Below are 11,079 nucleotides of genomic sequence, written 5' to 3'. Positions count from 1 at the left end.
CTGTCATTTCATGATACTCCTAGATCAGCGGCCTGAAGCTGGCTCCTTATTGTACCTAATATTATTGATGTATGTACATAAAGTACAGATTCCAGATTTTGTTGTTAACCTTCTGTCAAATAAGCTACTTGGTGGTCAGGTTAACAGAGATTGTCCTCTTTGTCAGCCAGCTGTTTCACTTGAAAAAGACATGGATGTAAAATGGGTTCTTCTTAATTATGATTAGCATACCAAGGCCCTTAGCTTTGGTGGGTTAGAAGGGACAGCTTCCAAACAGACATAGCATTTTAAGCAGCTTTGAGCCACTGCATGTTTTCTGTTTTGAAACTCTTGTTCTTTTATTCTTGTGGGTGAGGGACCTACACTTACCTGTGCTCTCTCAACTCATGTTGCCTTGCCTTATCAGCTCCTGACACTCAGAGGCTCTGGTTCTTTGCTCCCCTCCTTTGTCACACCAGAAGCTGTTTTATGACATCACTGTCTTTATTACCATTTTAGTTAGGCATTTTCTCCTGGTTTGCAAGTAAGGAATTAGGACACAGAGATACAATGGACAGATAGAGAATTTAACTTAGTTTATTGCAGTTTTCTGTCCAGTGAAATATAATGACAAAGTTCAAAATCCAGCAATAATAAGATAATTATTTGATATGTGATGGAAACTTCAAATCCCAATGTATAGACTTCATTCTTAGAGTCTAATTGATCAGGCTTGGGGATTGCAGATAAAATGGGAGATATAGGTCCAAACTGTGTACAATTCCATTTGGTCTTTTACGGACTAATGGCTATGAAGTTGACCATATAATACTATAGGGCTTGTGCTTTCTGGACTGCTTTATCTAGGGAGAGAGTATAAATTCTAGCCCTGAAGAGGCAATATACCTTTAATAGATGGTACAAAAGATGGAACTTTAGAAGGTACTAGTTTCTTTTTGATGGAATAAGCAACACCAGCCTTTCCAGATTGTCTCCTAGTGTACTACAAACTGTACATGGTAACGCTGTTTTTGCTGATTGTTGTTGCTGCAGGCTGGAGGAAGAAACAAATAGGTAATACATTTAGCTGGTGCAATTAATGTAATACAAGTCAGTATCCTCCTATTTCTCATAGTTCTATTTTGAACCAGTTGAATGATTTTCAAAGGTTGATGTGACCAGTAATCTTGATGTCACTGGTACAGCAATAATTGAAGCTGGGTCTACTTTCTTTTGTATGAGGTCTAACTGGTGTACATTGAAACCTCTTTATGACTGAGTTTGTCTTTCCTGAGCCTATAACCTACCATCTTTGCTGTGGATCTAAATTCTAATATTATGGGAGAGAGAAAATTATTTTCCCCATCCATTCTTTTTATGAACTTTGTAATTTTGCAAATCATCTGCATGGATCTCTCCTGTCTCTTGCCAACTTCTCCCCACCCCCCACATTGCCAGTCTCCCAGCTCTAAATAGTTTAGCTTTTCCTGGTAGAAATATTCTATCTTTTCTTCATTTTGTTGCACTTTCTATGCTTTCCTCATTCTACTCTATCTTTTCTGAGGACTTTTAGAAACATAACACAGTTTTCTGAATATTGCCAAACCATTATGTTTTGTGGCTTCCATCCATTATGGAGAATCATAGAAGTTTTACTTGTGTTTCATCACAGCCACATGGAGGTGCTGCCTGAACATTTTAAGGAGACCATTTAAATGGCAAATTTAGCTCATTTGGGGGACATATGAGTTCAGCAGCCAGGCAGTTGGCATTATCTTCTTGTGGTCTTTGAGCAAGCAATTGTTTGCGGCACACTTTCTCTCTCCACAAACTTCTGAGAAAAAAAAAATATCCAAAAATATCCTCAGTGCAAATTATTATGGGTGAAATTCTTTTGCCAGATCATCCCTGTAATTTTTAATAATTTGTTTTACAGCTCTGGTTCATTTCAACGGGACTTTCACAGCAGCCTATGGAATATAGGTCAGAATGATAATATGTTTGTCATGATGTGATGATACCCTCATGTTTGATGTCTATCCATACTGTAAGTTGCATCACTGATACGCTGATGTTTTGGCACATGTGTTGTCATTTGCCTCCCTCCCACCCAACTAACATGGAGACCTCAACAAACAGCTTGAAAAACATGACAAGGGTGAGTTGAAGGTAAGGTGGCTCCCTCAGGACAGCATGCATAAAAGGTCTAAATGTCTGTAATTTTGCATTTCCAACTCATTAACCAGATCAATATACAACAATTGCCCTTCACCTCAAATGCATTGTCGTAATTTGCTTGCTGTTACGTTTTCTGCTTAACTATTGGTATGTAGTGGTTGGGGGCACCAGTGTAAGACCCAGATTAGTATCTGCATAGAAATAGCATGATCAGGCATGAGTGGTAGAAAGCCTCTGAGTTGTCAGTAAAAAGCAGCTTGGCTTCAAACTGCAACCAGTAATCAAAAGATAGAGGCTTGCTTGATCACTCCAGAGGAAGACTGCATCTCTTCTGTGTTTTTTGTAGCATGGACCCTGATGTATCTTTCATGTTCTGATATATACTATGGAAATTGTAAATGAGCATAACAATCACAAACATAGAATTACGGTCCTTATTCTTATACAAACTAGATAATCAAACTTGAATTTAGAGCTGCTTAATGTACATAGAAGTGTATACATCCCAAATCAGAAAAGCATCCATGGGAGGCTAGAAATGCCTCCACCTCCAAACCTGGATCCTTGGAGGACTGAGTCAGGGATACATATTAATAGCAAATTAATTTAGACATGAGTATGTATATAACTCCCCAAGTCCTGCTGTGCTGCCTGATGGTGGTGGTGGTTCCTGGGAGGAATGAGCAAAGAATGTTGGGAGTATACGTATTCCCAGATGGGTCACTCAGGGTGTGAAAGTCATCCTAGTTGTCCAGCAAAGCATACCCTATATTGGGCAGCAGTGATATAGGAAGATGCTGGAGACAGATGATCACTTAAGTGACAATGGCAAAGGCATCAACTCATACTGCACAGGAGTAGGCAATGGTAAACTACTCCGGTATTTTTACCAAGAAAACTGCATTGATAGAATGTCAGCCCTTCAAGGTAGATTAGACAAGGAAACCAATGCCAGAGTCATTGACAGGATACAAGTTTAATATTATTATTACTACTTTTTGTAAAGCTGTAATAATAGAATATCTTCAGACTGAATGTGCTTCCCCCTCCCCCTCTTTATCTTTATGTGAACAAGGGAAGAGCTTGTCTGAGATGTTTACTCATGTTACGTTCTTGCCCCAGACTCAGGGCACTTTTATCTTGGTAGTGGCTTTTCCTCCTGTCCCTCAAGACCATTACTTCTGCCTTCTACATAGAAAATATAAAATGATTGATGATATAATGCTGGATGATGGGCCCCTCAAGTCAGATGGCACTCAACATGCTACTGAGGAAGAGCTGAGGATCTTTTGGAGTACTAATAGTGTTTATCATGTAGCTAGAATAAAGCCGCTGGGACATCTAGTTGCTGATGTTGCCATACAAGAAAAGAAAATCTGAAGCTGCAAAGACAGAATTATAGTGGGAAGATGGAATGTAAGAAGTATGAACACAGGAAAGCTCAATGCGGTGAAAGATCAAGTGAAACAACTAGAAATTGAGATGGACTGGGGCAATTTCAGTCATAAGATCACACTGTTTATTGCTCAGGACATGAAAAACAAAGAAGAAATAATGCTGCTTTTATAGTTAGGAAGGCTATCGGAAGAACAGTAGTTGGCTAGAATGCAATCAATGACCAAATAATAATTAGACTTTGTGGACAAACCTTTAATTTGACCATTATCCCAGTTTATGCTCCAACCACTGATGCAAAAGAGAAGGAGGAGAAGTTTTATGATAAAGCTCAGTTTGACATTGACAAATACATGCAAGCAAGATGTGCTGCTTGTGATTAGACACTGGAGTGCCAAAGTTGGAAACATGAAAGAGGAAAATATAGTTGGATGGTATGGCTTTGGAAACTGAAATGAAGCAGGAGACTAACTTATCCATTTCTGCCAATCCAATGATTTGTTCATAGATAACACTGTCTTCAAACAACTAAAATGACCTCTCTGTACATGAACATCACCAGATAGAATGCATAGAAATAACATTGACTATATTATTGTTAAAAGGAGATGGAAGAGTTCAGTTATAGCATCAGAAGGATAACCAGGTGCTAACTGGGGAACAGACCACAAACTGCTCATGTGCAAGTTCTAAGTTAAGCTAAAGAAGAAGAAAGACCAGAACAGACTTGAACACCAAAGTTATAAATACTAAAACTACTTTTATTATAGGGTTACACTAGCAGAATCTTGCAACTCTGAATGCATCTCCCCCCCCCCCCCCCGCCTTTATCCTAAAGAGAACTAGGGATGGTCAAGTCTGAGATGTTTTCTCAAATTCCATTTCTGCTTTGGACTTTTCTCTTATCTGACTGTTGCCTTGGCTCCAGCTGTTCCTCCTGTTTCTCAAGGTTCTTCTCACAGCCCATTTCAGATCTTGACGATATACCCACTATTTTCAAGAAAAACATAAAGAATCACTTTGAAGTCCTGAACCTCATTGATAGAATTGTGGAATGAACATAAATAAGTCATTAAGGATAAATGTGAAAAGAGACTGCCAAAGATGAAGAAACAGAAGAAAGCAAAATGGATGGCAGAACAAACTGTGGTAATTGCCAAGAAAAGAAGACATACCAAAGCTAAAAAAGATAAAAATCTCAGAGAGGAACTTAACAAAGAGTATCAAAGTATTACAACAACTGTAAATACACTGAAGATGGTAACAGACATGGAAAAACAAGGAAAGTCTTTCAGAAGATCTCTGAATTCAGAAGGAGGTTCCAACCTCAAATTGGTATGCTAAAGGATGCCAATGGACAGATATTGTAGTAACTGACTCAAAGGAGGTCAAAGAAAGATGGAAGGAGTATACTGAAATACTATACAGTAGGGATGTCAACATCCAAGTTACCTTAGAAGATATCCCCTACATACAAGAACCTCTAGTATGAGAAGATGAATTTAGATTAGCACTCTGGTCATTACCAAGTTGGAAAGCTATACAAAGTGATGGAATAACCAAAAAAATATGGCAAACAACAGAAGAAGAATCAGTAAAGTTATGCCAAGCTATGCCAGCAAATCTGGAGAATGACCAATGGATTGGAAGAGGACAATCTACAATATAAAAGAGATGCCAGATGTTCAAGATGGCTTTAGAAACGATTAAGGAACACAAGACATTATTGCTGATATGTGCTGGATAATCGACAAAGCCAAAGAACACCAAAAAGAAGCCAGTATGTGCTTCATTGATTATAGAGAGGCTTTCAATTATGTCAGTCATGTCAAGCTATGGAATGTGCTAAAAAAAATGGGAATCCCAGAACATCTCATTGTCCTCATATGAAACCTACATACTGGTCAGGAAGCCACAGTACAGATAGATCATAGCAACACAGACTGGCTCCAGGTTAGCAAAGGAATGCAACAAGGTTTGATACCCTCCTCTTATTTATTCAATGTATATGCTGAATATATATCAATGGAAGCTGGATTGGAAGAAGATGAGCGTGGTTTTAAAATTGGAAGAAAGAACATGAATAACTTGCTCTATGCTGATGGCACTACCCATATAGCCAAAAATGCAAAGGATTTGCAAGCACTAGTAATAAAAGTCAAGGATCACAGTGAAAAAGTGGGAGTAACATTATATAAATATATATATAAAAAATTCCCCTCTCACCCCTATGGGTGGTACGTGTCTTCCTCAATCTCGGGTCCTCTACCAGAGGCCTGGGAGTTTGAGGGTTCTGCGCAGTATCTTAGCTGTTCCTAGCCTGCACTCTTCTGCACAGAGAGCTCTGATGTTGTTTCTGGGATCTGTTGGAACCATTCTCCCAGCTTAGGAGTCATGGCCCCGAGTGCTCCAACCACCACTGGGACCACTTTGGCCTTTACTTTCCACATCCTCTCTATTTCCTCCTTCAGGCCCTGGTACTTCTCCAGCTTCTCATGCTGTTTCTTCCTGATGTTGCTGTCACTTGGCACTGCTACATCTATCACTACCGCTGTCTTCTGGTCTTTGTCTACTATCACGATGTCTGGTTGATTAGCCAGTACCTGCCTGTCCGTCTGGTTCTGGAAGTCCCACAGGATCTTAGCCCTGTTATTCTCCAGGACCTTCTGTGGAATCTCCCATCTGGACTTGGGGGGGTCTAGCCCATACGCTGTGCAGATGTTCCTGTACACAATGCCAGCTACTTGGTTGTGCCGTTCAGTATATGCTGTTCCTGCCTGCATCTTACACCCTGCCACTATGTGTTGGACTGTCTCTGAGGCCTCTTTGCACAATCTGCACCTTGGGTCCTGTCTAGTGCGGTAGACCCCTGCTTCTATGGATCTGGTGCTTAGTGCCTGTTCTTGTGCTGCTATGATCAGTGCTTCAGTGCTGTCTTTTAGTCCAGCCCTTTCCAGCCACTGGTAGGATTTCCCAATGTCAGCCACCTCAGCTATCTGTCGATGGTACATCCCATGCAGGGGCTTGTCTTGCCATGGCACTTCCTCTGCTTGAACCTCCTGCCTTGTCTGCTGCTGCCTGAGGCATTCGCTCAGCAGCTCATCTTTGGGTGCCATCTTACTGATGGGCTCCTGGATTCTCCGGGTTTCATCCAGGACAGTGGCTTTGACACTGATCAGACGCCGCCCGCCCTCTTTGCGGCTGGTGTACAGTCTCTGGGTGTTGGACTTGGGGTGGAAACCTCTGTACATTGTGAGGAGCTTCCGGGTCTTCACATTGGCAGCCTCTATGTCTTCCTTTGGCCAGCTCACTATACTGGCAGGGTATCTGATGACTGGCAGGGTGTATGTGTTGATGGCATGGATCTTGTTCTTCCCATTGAGCTGGCTCTTCAGGACTTATCCTTTGGTGGTACTTGGATGTTGCTGTCTTCCTTGCCTCCTCCTCATGGTTCCCGTGTGACTGTGGGACACCAAGGTATTTATAGCTGGTCTCTACGTCTGCTATGTGGCCCACTGGTAGTTCCATCGGTCTTAATTACCTTCCCTCTCTTTACTATCATCCTGCCACACTTCTCCAGTCCGAATGACATCCCAATGTCCTCACTGTAGATCCGTGTCAGGTGGATCAGTGAGTCGATGTCTTGTTCACTCTTAGCATACAGCTTGATGTCATCCATGTAGAGGAGGTGGCTGATGGTGATTCCACTCTTGAACTTGTACCCATATCCAGACCTTGTGATTATCTGGCTGAGGGGGTTTAAGCCTATGCAGAACAGCAGTGGGGACAGTGCATCACCTTGGTATATGCCGCACTTGATGGCCACTTGTGCGAGCTGTCTTGAGTTCACTTCCAGTGTTGCCTTCCACAGTCCCATTGAGTTCTTGAGGAAGGTCCTTAGTGTCCTGTTGACTTTGTATAGTGCCAGGCATTCACAGATCCATGTGTGTGGATTGAGTCATAGGCTTTTCTGTAGTCAATCCAGGCTGTGCTCAGATTGGTCTGCCTAGACTTTGAGTCTCGGGTGACTGCCCTATCTATGAGTAACTGGTGTTTTGAAACTCTGGTGTTGTTCCCAATGCCCTTCTGAGCTGTGCTCATGTACTGGCCCATATGGTCTTATAGCTTGGCAGCTATGATGCCTGATAGAACTTTCCATGTTGTGGGGAGGCAGGTTATTGGCCAGTAATTGGATGGTGCTGTTCCTTTGTGAGGGTCTTTCATGATCAGCACTGTCCTTCCTTGTGTTAGCCAGTCTGGGTGGGAGCCTGCTGCTAGCAGTTGGTTCATCTGTGCTGCTAGGCATTCATGCACTGCTGTTAGTTTCTTTAGCCAGTAGGTGTGGATCATGTCCGGGCCAGGTGCTGTCCAGCTTTTCATGTTCTTGACCCGCTGTTGGATGTCTGCTACTGTGATGGTGACTGGTTCCTATTCTGGGAGATTGCTGTGGTCTGCTTTCAGGTCCTGCAGCCACTTTACACTGGTGTTATGCGTCTTCTCTTTCTCCCATATGTTCTTCCAGTACTGTTCAGTTTCCGCTGCTGGGGGCTCAGCTGTTACTCTGTGGTTGCACTGCAGTTGGGAGTACACTTTGGATGGTTCTTTGGAGAACAGGGCATTTATCTTCTTGGCCTCTGCTTCTCTAGTGTATCTCCTTAGCCTGGTAGCCAGTGCTGTGAGTCTTTGTTTAGCAGTCTCTCTAGGGCTTCAGATGGAGTCAGGCCCATGTATTTCTTCAGTAGCCGAGTCTTATCTTTAATCTCCACACGCTTCTGTAGTTCCACCAGCTGACTAACCTCTCTCCGAGTTGCCTTGATCTTAGCCTCCAATCTCATTTTCCAGGGTTGGTATTCTTCTTGTTGTTCTTCTTGATCGTGTATAGCCAAGCATTTTCAGGATTACAGCGGCTGTAGCATATACCAATTCATTGGTTTCAGTTATGGTGGAAGTAGGGATTGTCTGGAGGGCTCTGTTGGCATCTTCTAGCATTCTATCTGATGGTATTTCTCCACTGAGCCTTGGTAATCGGACTCAAGGGTTGACTGTAGCTAGTTTATCCATGATCTTATGCCTCATATCAGCTGCTGTGCTCTGTAATGGAAGGGGTGGCAGTGACATTCCAGCTTCAGGTGTTGGCTGCACATCTGCTTATTCTTCCAGGTCTGCTTGAGTCCAGGTTGTAATGTGGAGTTGGTCTATCTCAAGTTGTGAGAGCAGCTTCCTCTTCACTATGGTGAAGCGCTGGGTAACTAGTTGTTTCTCAGTTAGTGTGGATGTAGGCCTTCTGTCTATCCATAGTTCCCTCATATATTTCATATATCCCCTCTCATTAGTCTGCTGTTGTAGTAGCATTCCATCATTTCCAAGTTCTCTTGTCTCGTCCATGTATGGTTTGTTCCAGTAGCCCACTTAACATCAGATTGTCCTGGTTCCCCAACATCTGACACGGACCTTGTTAATCCGGGCGACGTCTGAGCCAGCATGACTCTCTTAGTTCATGTCACTCTCATATTTTTGAGGTAGGCAGGTGAAGCGTTAGGGGGTCTTTGCCCAAGGACCCCTACTGGTAAGGTAGGTACCAGCCAGCATTTGAACCCCTGTCTTCTGCATCAAAGGCGGTGTTCTAACCACTACGCTATCCAGCCACTAAATATACTGTATATATATTTAGTATAATATATATATATATATATATATATATATATATATATATATATATATATATTTTTAGATCTTAGTATAATATATATATTATTAGTATATTATATATATATATATATATATATATAAGTATAATATATATGTATATGTATATATATATACACACATATATATACATAAGTATACTGTATATATATTTAGTATTATATATATATATATATATATATATATATATATATACATACAAACATACATACATAAATAAAATATATATAAACCAAACTAATGACAACACATACAAGAACCAGCCTTCGAAATGACCATGAAGATATTGAAGTTGTGGATTGCTTCTGCCTTTTAGGATCAACAATATAGGAACATGCAGTCAAGAAGTACGCTGCAGACAAGAGCATATTGGTAGGGCAGCCATAAAGTCCTTGAAAAAGATATTCAAATGTGATATCTCTATACTTACAAAGATCAGAATCGTGTAAGCAATGGTATTTCCTGTGACACTCTATGGAAGCAACAGTTGGGCTTTGAAAAAGCAGGATAGGAAGAATATTGACACTTTTCAACTTTAGTCTCAGAGAAGACTCCTGAGAATACTGTGGACAGCCAAGAAAACAAATAAATGTATCATTGAACAAAACCCAGAGTTCTCATTTGAGGCACAATTGACCAGGCTCAAATTATCCTACTTTGGACTCATTATGTGAAGACCTAGCTCTTTGGAGAAGGCTCTAATGCTGGGAAAGCTGAAAGGAAAGAGAAGAGGAGGATGACCAGCAGCAAGGTGGGTAGACTCAGTTGCAGTGACAATGGATGCACCATTGGAAGATCTGAAGGACTAAGTTAGGGACAGATCATCATGGAGAAAATCTATCTATGTGGTCGCTAAAAGTCAACAACGACTTGATGGCACATAATCAAATATATATAACATTGTGACAAAGCCCTAGTTTTGGTATGTCCGACACAGTAACTCCTAAAGCATCTGATAAATTGACCCCCATATTGAGAAACCTGAATAAATGGAATTCTACTTTCATTTTCCCCTGAAGCCCCTCCCAATTATTCTCATTTATGCAAATGTGACCTAGACTATGACTTATTGATGAAGTTTGGTTTAGTCTCTAAATAATATTTTGATCTGCTAGCTAGACCCAGAACATCAGGGATTGAGCATTCTCTTTGGAAAAAACAAGAGTCAACCTCCCCAAAGAGTTTAGCTTCCATTTATCTCCTACATTGTATAAAACTGAAGATAAATATTCTGTGTAAGAAAAGGTACAAGGAGAATCCTGTCTACAAATATCTAAGAAAGAAGCCCAGATGATCTCTCTGCAACTGTCCTCTCTGGAAATTAATAAACTGAAGATATTTAACAAGGAAATAAGTAGCTAATTGAATAGTATAAGCAGCATTTTTAATTTGAAATTCTATATCTTCTCTTGTTTTTAGTATATTTCCCTTTCCTTCCATGAACTCCTTTTTATATCTAGAGATTTGGCTTAATAGTTTTATAAGGGAATTTCTCATTAAATTTTCCATGTACAAAACTGCATGAGTACATAGGCACCCCTCTGTTTCAGAACTGGCACAAAGCTTGTTCAGTTCTGTATTTCTGGGATTATGGCAAGATGATCCAAAGCACTTCCTTTCTGTTTAGTTAGACCCAGGATGGAGAAGTCTTGGGTAGAACTAAGAACACTTCCGAAGAACAGAAGGTTCATCTGATTGCTGGTAGATGAACCTCCTGATATTTTACTGGGGAACCCCTGGAAGAAGAGCTCAGAGAGGGAGGTTTTAAAGTATCCCTTCTCCCTGCTCCCCTGGTTTTAAAGGTCACACACTACTATAAAA

General features: G+C 41.0%; 1 protein-coding gene across 3 annotated transcripts in view; it reads left to right on the top strand.

The window, feature by feature from the left end:
* The window catches only part of ASIC2 (acid sensing ion channel subunit 2), a 453,834-nt gene that overhangs the window by 135,617 nt on the left and 307,138 nt on the right, over window positions 1-11,079 (top strand). The window lies entirely within an intron of this gene.

This window comes from Python bivittatus, unplaced genomic scaffold (assembly GCF_059951505.1).
Source record: "Python bivittatus isolate LINGU-HERP-01145 unplaced genomic scaffold, Pbiv_v1 ctg000410_np1212, whole genome shotgun sequence".
In the NCBI taxonomy this organism is placed as follows: Eukaryota; Metazoa; Chordata; class Lepidosauria; order Squamata; family Pythonidae; genus Python; species Python bivittatus.
The sequence above is the reverse complement of the archived record's forward strand: the minus strand, read 5'-3'. Positions and strand labels throughout refer to the sequence as shown.